At 54.0% G+C, this 8,996-nt stretch overlaps 1 protein-coding gene across 1 annotated transcript in view; it reads right to left on the minus strand.

The window, feature by feature from the left end:
• The window catches only part of GRM4 (glutamate metabotropic receptor 4), a 99,934-nt gene that overhangs the window by 68,571 nt on the left and 22,367 nt on the right, over positions 1-8,996 (minus strand). The window lies entirely within an intron of this gene.

The following is an 8,996-nucleotide window of genomic DNA, read 5'->3' on the forward strand; positions in this document are numbered from 1 at the left end:
ATGGTCCATCTGTCTCTGATACCAAGGACAGGGCAGGGTGGGGGCTGAGTGGCCCCAGAGGGCTGTGTAAATGGCTGTGCTTTGAGCAACAGCTAATTTCTAAACATAATTATTAATTTCATGCTTATCACATGCAAACCTCTGTCTCCCAGTCGAGATGAAATTGATTTAATTAGAAATTCCATCACCAAAGCTTTTGGATCCAAGCCTTTAATTAGGATCACCAACCTACCCACCACTGCCACAGAGGTCTAGGGTCCCTGACTCCACTCTTGGAGGCCCCAGCACAACTGGGATGTGTGGAGGCCTCTGGTCACCGGTGTCCCCTGGCCATGTAGGGTGTCTTGCCCAGTCCCCCTCACAGCCAAGCGCCAAAGCCCCTCTACACTCTCTCCTGCTGGCATCAGAATGGGCAACTGGCAGGGGAGAGTTCATGCTGCCCTGCAGCCAGAGGGCTGCCGCATTTCAGGGGACAGGAGGAAGAGCAGCCAGCTCCGTCCTCCTCCTGCAGAACAAACTCACAGCGGCCTCCCTCCGGAGCGCCTGCCGGCTGCTAACAAAATGCCCTTTCGAGCTCAGCTCAGGGCAGTCTGTCAGAATTATCAACACCACTTGGCATTTTAACAAAACATTTTCTTTATGCTTTGCCTTTTTTTAAAACAAATCCCATGGTGCCAGACACTGAACCCTGGGCTTCATCCATGTGGAGCGGGCACTCTGCCACCGTGCCCCCTGAAGCCCCTCATTTCACATATGACATAGTGGGCCCCCACAGCCTCAGCCCCTCCTGGCCCCACTGCTACGCTATGGTGACAGAGCCAGCCCCCACCCTGCCTGGGCACGGCTGCCCCCACCTATGCCCTTCCAGGTCTGCATCTTACGTACCTCTCTCAGGCCCCTCAAACACCCCTTCTCAGGAAGGCAGCCTCTGCCACTCCTTCCATTGTCAGTGTCTTTCCCTCCCCTGCACCCCATCCTCACCTCCCCAGCTTTGATCTTCCTCCATGGTCACATGCTCTCTGCTCAATCCATCTATTATATGCAGACATACAATCTCACACACACAAACACATAAACACACTTACATAAATACTCATATATACACTCACTCTCATGCACACACACACACTCAAATAGAAATGCTATCATATGGGCCCGGAGAGATAGCACAGCGGCGTTTGCCTTGCAAGCAGCCGATCCAGGACCAAAGGTGGTTGGTTCGAATCCCGGTGTCCCATATGGTCCCCCGTGCCTGCCAGGAGCTATTTCTGAGCAGACAGCCAGGAGTCACCCCTGAGCACCACCGGGTGTGACCCAAAAACCAAATAAAAAAAAGAAATGCTATCATACATACTTACACAAAAAAGACACACATGGGGCCAGAACGCTAGCACAGCGGTTGGGCGTTTGCCTTACACGCAGCCAACCTGGGTTCAATTCCCACCATTCCATATGATCCCCTGAGCCTGCCAGGAGCGATTTCTGAGCGCAGAGCCAGGAGTAACCCCTGAGCACCGCTGAGTGTGACCCAAAAACAAACAAACCAAAAAAAAGATGCACACATCTACACTTAGAGCCACTAACATTCACTAACATCCACACACTTAGAAATATTCACATGCTCTCACACTCGTTCACACACAATCATTCACACAAAATCACAATACACACACTCACATATACACATTCACACAGACACGCACACCCCAAAATAGTCTCTGGACCCAGAGACCTTCTCTTCCCTCCCACCATGTCCTCAAAAGCCCGGCAGATGCCCATTGACAAAGGGCCACCCCCTCTGCAAAAAGCCCGCTGAGGACACGTCCAGGAGCACCGGGGTGGTCCAGAGCCTCCACTTTGCCAAGGTCACAGCCAGCCATTAGGGAGCTGAGTTCTGCCTCACCAGTCCAGACCCACCCACCCACCACCCCTGCTCTGTGTAAGTGGGCTCAGCTTCCTCCTTTCACTTCCCCAGACCCAGAGGACCCTCACTCACCCCCAAAGGCCTGCTGTCCTCTCTCCCCTGATTCCACAATGACTCCCCCTCCAACAATCTTAAGCTGTTCTGTGTCCACCTCTGCCTGGGATCTGCCCAGCCTCTTGTCAAGAGGGCCAGCAGATGCTGGGATTCATTTCCAGGCTTGTTCTAAATTATGTTTTCTGGGACAGACCCAGACAGGTGCAGGCAACAGGCCTTTGAACAAATATCTCCCCAGAAAGCCCTTTATTCAGTCCCTTGTCTCACCCTTTTAAACATTATGTGTTTTCTTAGGCATCCGGGAAAAGAAGGGGGGCAGATAAGGCACAGAGGCTGGAGAAGAATAGAGGGCGCAAGTGGAGAGCTCGGCAGGCCCGGCTGACAAAGGAGCGCTCGAGGGAGGGGAGGCAGGCCCCGAGGAATTGCGAATTGCAGCAGATAAGGGCACCCCAGAGAGCAGGCGAGGGCGAGAGCAAACGAGATCCTGGATCAGCACTTGTCGTGTGTTTCGGGAGCCAAATGGAGATCGATAAATTACACTCACTTTTGCAGGTTTTACATGCTGACTCCCTGACCTTGTCAAGAGTGATTCGTGTTGGGGGAGGGGGGAGGGAGTCCTTGAAGGAGCCGGCACACCCTCAAGGGTGTGGGTCTTTGCAGCCCCTGTTCCCAGAATGATAATCCTGCCTGGCTGCATGGCAGTGGAGTCCATCCTCTGCCTGGGAGTCTCTGTGCCCTCACCTGCCAGTGGGCACAGAGCAGAGAACCAACCAGAACATCAAAGTCATGATAGCAGGTTCCGGCTGGGAACCGGAAAGCAATAGCTCCAAGGCCTAGAGCCTTTGTGGTAATCTTCTGTGCATTCAGGTACTATACAGTGACTCCCCCTCCTCCCCTTAACCCGAACTACCCACCTCTGCTGAAACCTCAACCTACACCAGGAAACTACAGCTCAGAAGGCAGAGGCATTGAGGCTGGGAGGGATCCCCCCTGAGGGTCCGGGAGGTATCCCCAGGAAAGGCCCCTAAGAAGAGAACTCCAGCTTCACCCAGCTCAGCTCTGCTTGGGATCAGCACCCACAAGTGTCCAAGCAACAGGGAGAGCCCCAGACCAGGCAGGCAGAGGCAGGACACCATGCCAGATTGAGGCTGGAACTGGGCACAGTTCCCCCTCCTGCTGTGGGGCAGCTGAGGACTAAAAGTGACCACAGCAAGACATATCCCAGACCTCACTGCGACTAGCTTCTCTTTTTTTTTTTTTTGGTCACACCCGGCGTTGCTCAGAGGTTACTCCTGGCTGTCTGCTCAGAAATAGCTCCTGGCAGGTACCGGGGACCATATGGGACACCGGGATTCGAACCAACTACCTTTGGTCCTGGATCGGCTGCTTGCAAGGCAAACACCGCTGCGCTATCTCTCCGGGCCCGCGACTAGCTTCTCTTTCCTTCATCTCCAGGATCTGCGTGGAACCCCCATCCGAGCACACTCAGCACTAACTGGGCCGGCTCTGCTCACATTCCCCCTGCACCCACAAGGGGCCAGAAGGGGGAGGTAAGCACTCTACCTCCATCTCTGAACATCACTCCCCAATTCTGTTCAAGGAGGCTCAAAAGGGTATGCCCCACAGGACTGATGGGTGAGAAGTCAAAGGGGTACCAGAAGACATAGCCATTAAACCCGTTGCCTCCACACCCCAGACTACAGAGCTGGGGCAGGGAGGGGACTTGGGGGGGCTGTAATTGGCCCCAGAGCCAGCAGGCAGGGCGTGGCCAGGCGAGAGGAAATGAACCACTGTGCCTGGCGGGGCTCTCCTGAGTTAATGTGCAGCGCAGTGTGTAATATACAGCTTCGTATTAATATAATATGATATAATGGAATGTATTAACATTATTGAACACATGAGCCGATAAAAGTCACATCACCATCACTCCGTGTAATTTATATCTCAGTCCTGGCCCAAGCTGGGCAGCAGTGAGAGGTCCCAGTGGAGATGGGGATGAAGGATGGGGGGGTGCGCTGCTGGGGAGAAAGGGCTGGACCCTGGCGGGCAGCTCAGAGGAAGGCCCGGGCAGAGCAGGCAGCCAGGGTGAGCCAGGGGCCAGAGCAGACTAAGGCCTAGAGCAGGGGTCCTCAAACTACGGCCTGTGGGCCACATGCGGCCAGACAAGGACATTTATCCTGCCCAGTCAGTGATTTTTGCCGCTGCTCCCTGTCTAGCTTAGTGGCCAACTGGTCTTGGACCCGCAGTGTGCATGGGATGTGCAACCCACCTCTCCAACTCCCCTTCTTCTTTCTGTCTCTCGACTCCTCCTCTTAGTCTTGGGCAGGGGTCCTCTCAAGTTATGGCCTCTATTGTTTAGTTGTTTTTTGCTTTTTGTTTGTTTGTTTTGGTTTTTAGGTCACACCCAGCAGTGCTGAGGGGTTACTCCTGGCTCTAAGCTCAGAAATCACTCCTGGCAGGCTCGGGGAACCATAGAGGATGCCTGGATTCGAACCATTGTCCTCCTGCATGCAAGGCAAATGCTCTATCTCCATGCTATCTCTCCGGCCCCTGTTCAGTATTTTTTAACTACAGTCCAGCCCTCCAGCAATCTGAGGGACAATGAACAGGCCCTGTTTAAAAAGTATGAGGACCCCTGGCCTAGAGCCTCGTCTACAGTCCCCAGCCTTTCAAGGAACACCTGTAATTTCAGCCTATTTCAAACTTAACTTACCCTTAACTGCTGTGACAAGAGCACTATTTGCTAAGCACTCTCCCAGTCAGGTCTTACTCTCAGGTCACCATCTGCGAGTGATTAATCAACTAGTCCTCGAAGAGGCCCTTTCCAGATGCAGAGCTGGTGTTCAGCCCAATTCACAGGTGAAAAAAAACTGAGGCCCAAAAAGACACGACTTGCTCAGAGCTGAGTTTGGCCCAGGCCACACTAGCAAAATTGCCTGCACTTCGCCCGGAGAGATAGCACAGCGGCGTTTGCCTTGCAAGCAGCCGATCCAGGACCTAAGGTGGTTGGTTCGAATCCCGGTGTCCCATATGGTCCCCCGTGCCTGCCAGGAGCTATTTCTGAGCAGACAGCCAGGAGTAACCCCTGAGCACCGCCAGGTGTGACCCAAAAACCAAAAAATTGCCTGCACTCTCATACCAAGTGCACTCAGATGCAGTGTGGGGAGGACCAAAAATGTCAAACAAAGCCTTTCCATTACAAACTAGCACTTAGAGGCTACAGTCCACCCTCTAAACCCTCAGCCATGGTGGAAACTTAGGCCTGTTCGTTTATGCTCAAGGCCATGCCCTTCCTGCCAGCCCTTCATGTCTAGTCCAGACAGAAGGCTTGGAACAGGAGGCTCAGGCCTAACATGTCACTTCCTGTCGCTGAAGACCCCAGCAGAACCCCTCCTTCTGAGAAGAAAACCCAGTGGACCTGGGCTTCCCCATCCTGTCTAGCTCATACAGACCCCAGAACCCCATAAGAACTAGAAGTGGACAAGGCTCCATCTGAGCTGAAACCTGCCCCTTGGTACCAGACAGCAGCAAAAACATAGAAGAACTCACAACCTTGCCAAAGTCCCTTCCAGGCATCACCCCAACAACTGCAAAAGCACCCAAGTTCTTCCCCTAGGGAGTAAGGGGGATCCTCAGAGGCCCAGCTCAGTCTCATGCAGCAGCCTGCTCCTATGCCACCTGCATTTGGAGATGTTGAGCTGAAATCTGCCCCCATCGCTTTGCTGGACTTCTAGTCCATTCTCTGCAGTCCCTGACAACCAGCCTCTGCTGAAGGACCTGTAACTCAGGGCATTTCTGCCCCATGTACCTACCTCCTGTTCCCCTCAGCCTGGTGTTGGGGTCCTCCCTTATACCAGTTTGGCAGGGTTGTGTGGAAGCCACAGGACATGTGGGGCACAAGATTACCTCCAAATGAGTTCACCACTTAAAGTGTGAGTTTGGGGCCAGAGAGATAGTACAGTGGATAGGGCATTTGCCTTGTATGCAGTGGATCCAGATTTAATCCCCAGCATCCCATATGGTCCTCAGAGCCTCCCAGGAGTGATTTCTTTATTTTTTATTTCTTTATTTTTTGTTTTTTTTTTGGGGGGTTTTTTGGGTCACACACAGTGGTGCTCAGGGGTTACTCCTGGCTGTCTGCTCAAAAATAGCTCCTGGCAGTCACGGGGGACCATATGGGACACCAGGATTCGAACCAACCACCTTTGGTCCTGGATCAGCTGCTTGCAAGGCAAACACCACTGTGCTATCTCTCCGGGCCCAGGAGTGATTTCTAAATGCAGAGCCAGTAGTAATCCCGGAGCACTGTTGGGTGTGGCTCAAAAAAAGTGAATCAGGTCCCAACACCCCCCAACCTCCCAAATGTTTCTGAAGAAACTCGGGCCTGGACGGGGAGGGCTACCCACACACACTCCCCCTCCTAACCTCCAGGGCTTCCTGGGCACTCTTCTAGATTAGGCACTGGCTGGCAATGTTCTCTACCCTATGAGTTGGCTCCAAACTCCTTCCCCCAACTCAGGCCTGCCCTGACATTCCAAACAGGTATCTGGGGGAGGGGAGCTCCAAAGGGAGGGAGCACATGCCTGTATGCCTAGCAAGTTCCAGGCACAAATCCAATCTCCAGCACCACGTATTCTCCCAAGCACAGCTGATGTGGCCTGGTGACCCCCAGCTACCAGGCCTGAACAGCGCTATCATCCCACAGACCTGCATTTCCAGGCCAAGTGTGCTCAGGACCACCCAGTTACCACCAAGAACAGAAACCACCACAATGGGCCTCTTCTTCAGGGTAGTTCTGCCTCATCTCTCAGTAATGACTGGCAAGGCTGACAACCCAATAGTCTGAGAGCCCAAGGACACAGCCTTCACTGGCCTTCAGGGCCTTTAGGGCCTGGCCCTGGCCACTGCGGGACATCTGTCCTGCCATAGTCCTACTTGACAGCTTTGTTCCCAGATCCCTTCCTCCCGCTAGGCCCAGAGAGCAGGTGCTTAGCTGCAGGTCCCCCAGGTGAGTTGGGATGGGGGAAAGGGGGTCTGGAGCCACCAGGGAATGGCCTCTCTGGAGTGACACTGTGTCCACATGCTGTCTGTAAAACCAAGAGGAGACCCACCCAGTCCCATGGTCACCCTCGGGGTTACCGGGACCAGAGGTCAATCTGGTGCATCAGCAAGAGATACAGGCCCTAGCTCCGAGGCCCCACGTGTCCCTCTGAAGCCCTGCAATGCTCTCTCAGACATTCCAGGACACCAGCACAACAACACAACCATGTACACACATGTTCACTTACAGGGGCATCAGAGAATGGGTACCTGGGACACCTGAGGCCGGGAACACAAGCCCACACTCAGGGCAAGAATCACCCAAGACTTCACACACTCCAGGTTCACCCTGGCAAATGCACTTCCCACCTCCTGCGCACATGACATTGGTGCAGTCCAGATTGGCACAGGCAGCATTTTCAGTCTGGGGGGACACCCCAGACCTCCCCTCCCTGCCCTGCTGCCCATGAAGCTTCTAAAACCCTTAAGTGCCCACAGAGAGCAGCAAATGCCGTCCTGCCAGCCCTGCCTACCGCCCCCAGGGGCAGTTTTTCTGCTTGGCAGGAAGCAGCAGTGGAGCATTAGGCTGGCATGGGGTGGGAAGTGGGGGCAGTGGGCAGGCCAGGATGGGAGCTTGACCCCTCCTCACACCCCTCCTCACACCCTCTATTTCCTGGATCTCTCATGCAGTTACAGGGATCCCAGGACCGCCAACAAGAAGTGGAACCCCACTTGCCAGGAACCCCAATATGGAAAAGCCTCCTCCCCCAAACCAGTCACCCCCACCCTGCAGGTAAAAATAACTGGCAAGCAAGCACGTGCCTGGGACGGGCACAATGATTCCCTGGGAGCCAAGCCCTGGCCCAGCCATGAGGGAAGAGAGTCTGTGTAATTCGTTTTAATAATCCTGCTGAACTGGGAGAAAATTAACAAAGGAGAAACCAGCTCAAAATTAATCAAACTTCTCCCTGTCCAACCCCCCCGCCTTCCATCTTAATGAAGGTTATTTATCCAATGAGCGATAAAACACAGAATTAAATTAAACAGGCCCTTTCTCTGCATTCTCCCACACACATACCCTCCCCTGCCCCAGAGAGGCTGCGTCTCTGCTTACAGCTCTATAAGCAGGCAGAGGGTTTCCCCAGAAGGAGCCCCAAGAGGGGTCTGAGTCTGTCAGCTCTACCAGAAACATGATGGGCAGCTTACTCCACAACCCTGGGGAGGAGAAAGCGGTTCTGGAGGGTGGGTCTTAGAAAATGGGTGGTACAGGTATAGATGAAGGGAGAGAGGGAGTCCAACCTGCACCCCCAAAACCCAGTTGCTGGGGACTGGTTCCAGCTGGAACCTGCCTCAAAAGCTCTCAGAGAACCCAGACACAGGGTCGCAGGGGAAGCTTGTAAGAACCAGCCTCAGTTTCCCCTACCATCTCAGGACAAAGAATCTCCTTCAGACCAAGGATGTGCCTCCTACACTCCACTTCCGGTGCCAGATTTTTGTCCCCTGTCCCCATACCCTCCCAAATGCTCTTTCTTGCAGCGTTGGAATCACTTATGTCCCAGCCAGAGCCAACTTGAGGGTCAGAGAGCCCCTCCTGTAATGCAACACTCAGGGTCCCACCCTAGCCCTCCCTGTGCCCCCTCATGCCCCAGCAGACTCTGAGAGCTGTAATACACACTGGCATCCAAACAGGCAGCTTCTGTGCCTAGTGGGCTGGCCTGTCCAGGGTTGTGTGACAAATACTGATGTTCCCACACACAGCAGACATTCACACAATGCATTTCCCAGCACGCATCCTCGACACCACATCCTTGCCAGGTGGCTCAGAGTGAAGCTAGCTCCTCCCCTCTCCACCCCTCTTCTCTCCAAACCTCAATCAGCAGCGCCCCAAGACTCATCAGGATGTTCCCTCACAGTCAGGTGGAAAGGGAGGCTCAGAGATGGCCCTGGGCAGCTGTAGCTGAGGGTCCCAGCCCCCAGG

The sequence above is a fragment of the Suncus etruscus genome, chromosome 18 (genome assembly GCF_024139225.1).
Source record: "Suncus etruscus isolate mSunEtr1 chromosome 18, mSunEtr1.pri.cur, whole genome shotgun sequence".
Classification (NCBI taxonomy): Eukaryota; Metazoa; Chordata; class Mammalia; order Eulipotyphla; family Soricidae; genus Suncus; species Suncus etruscus.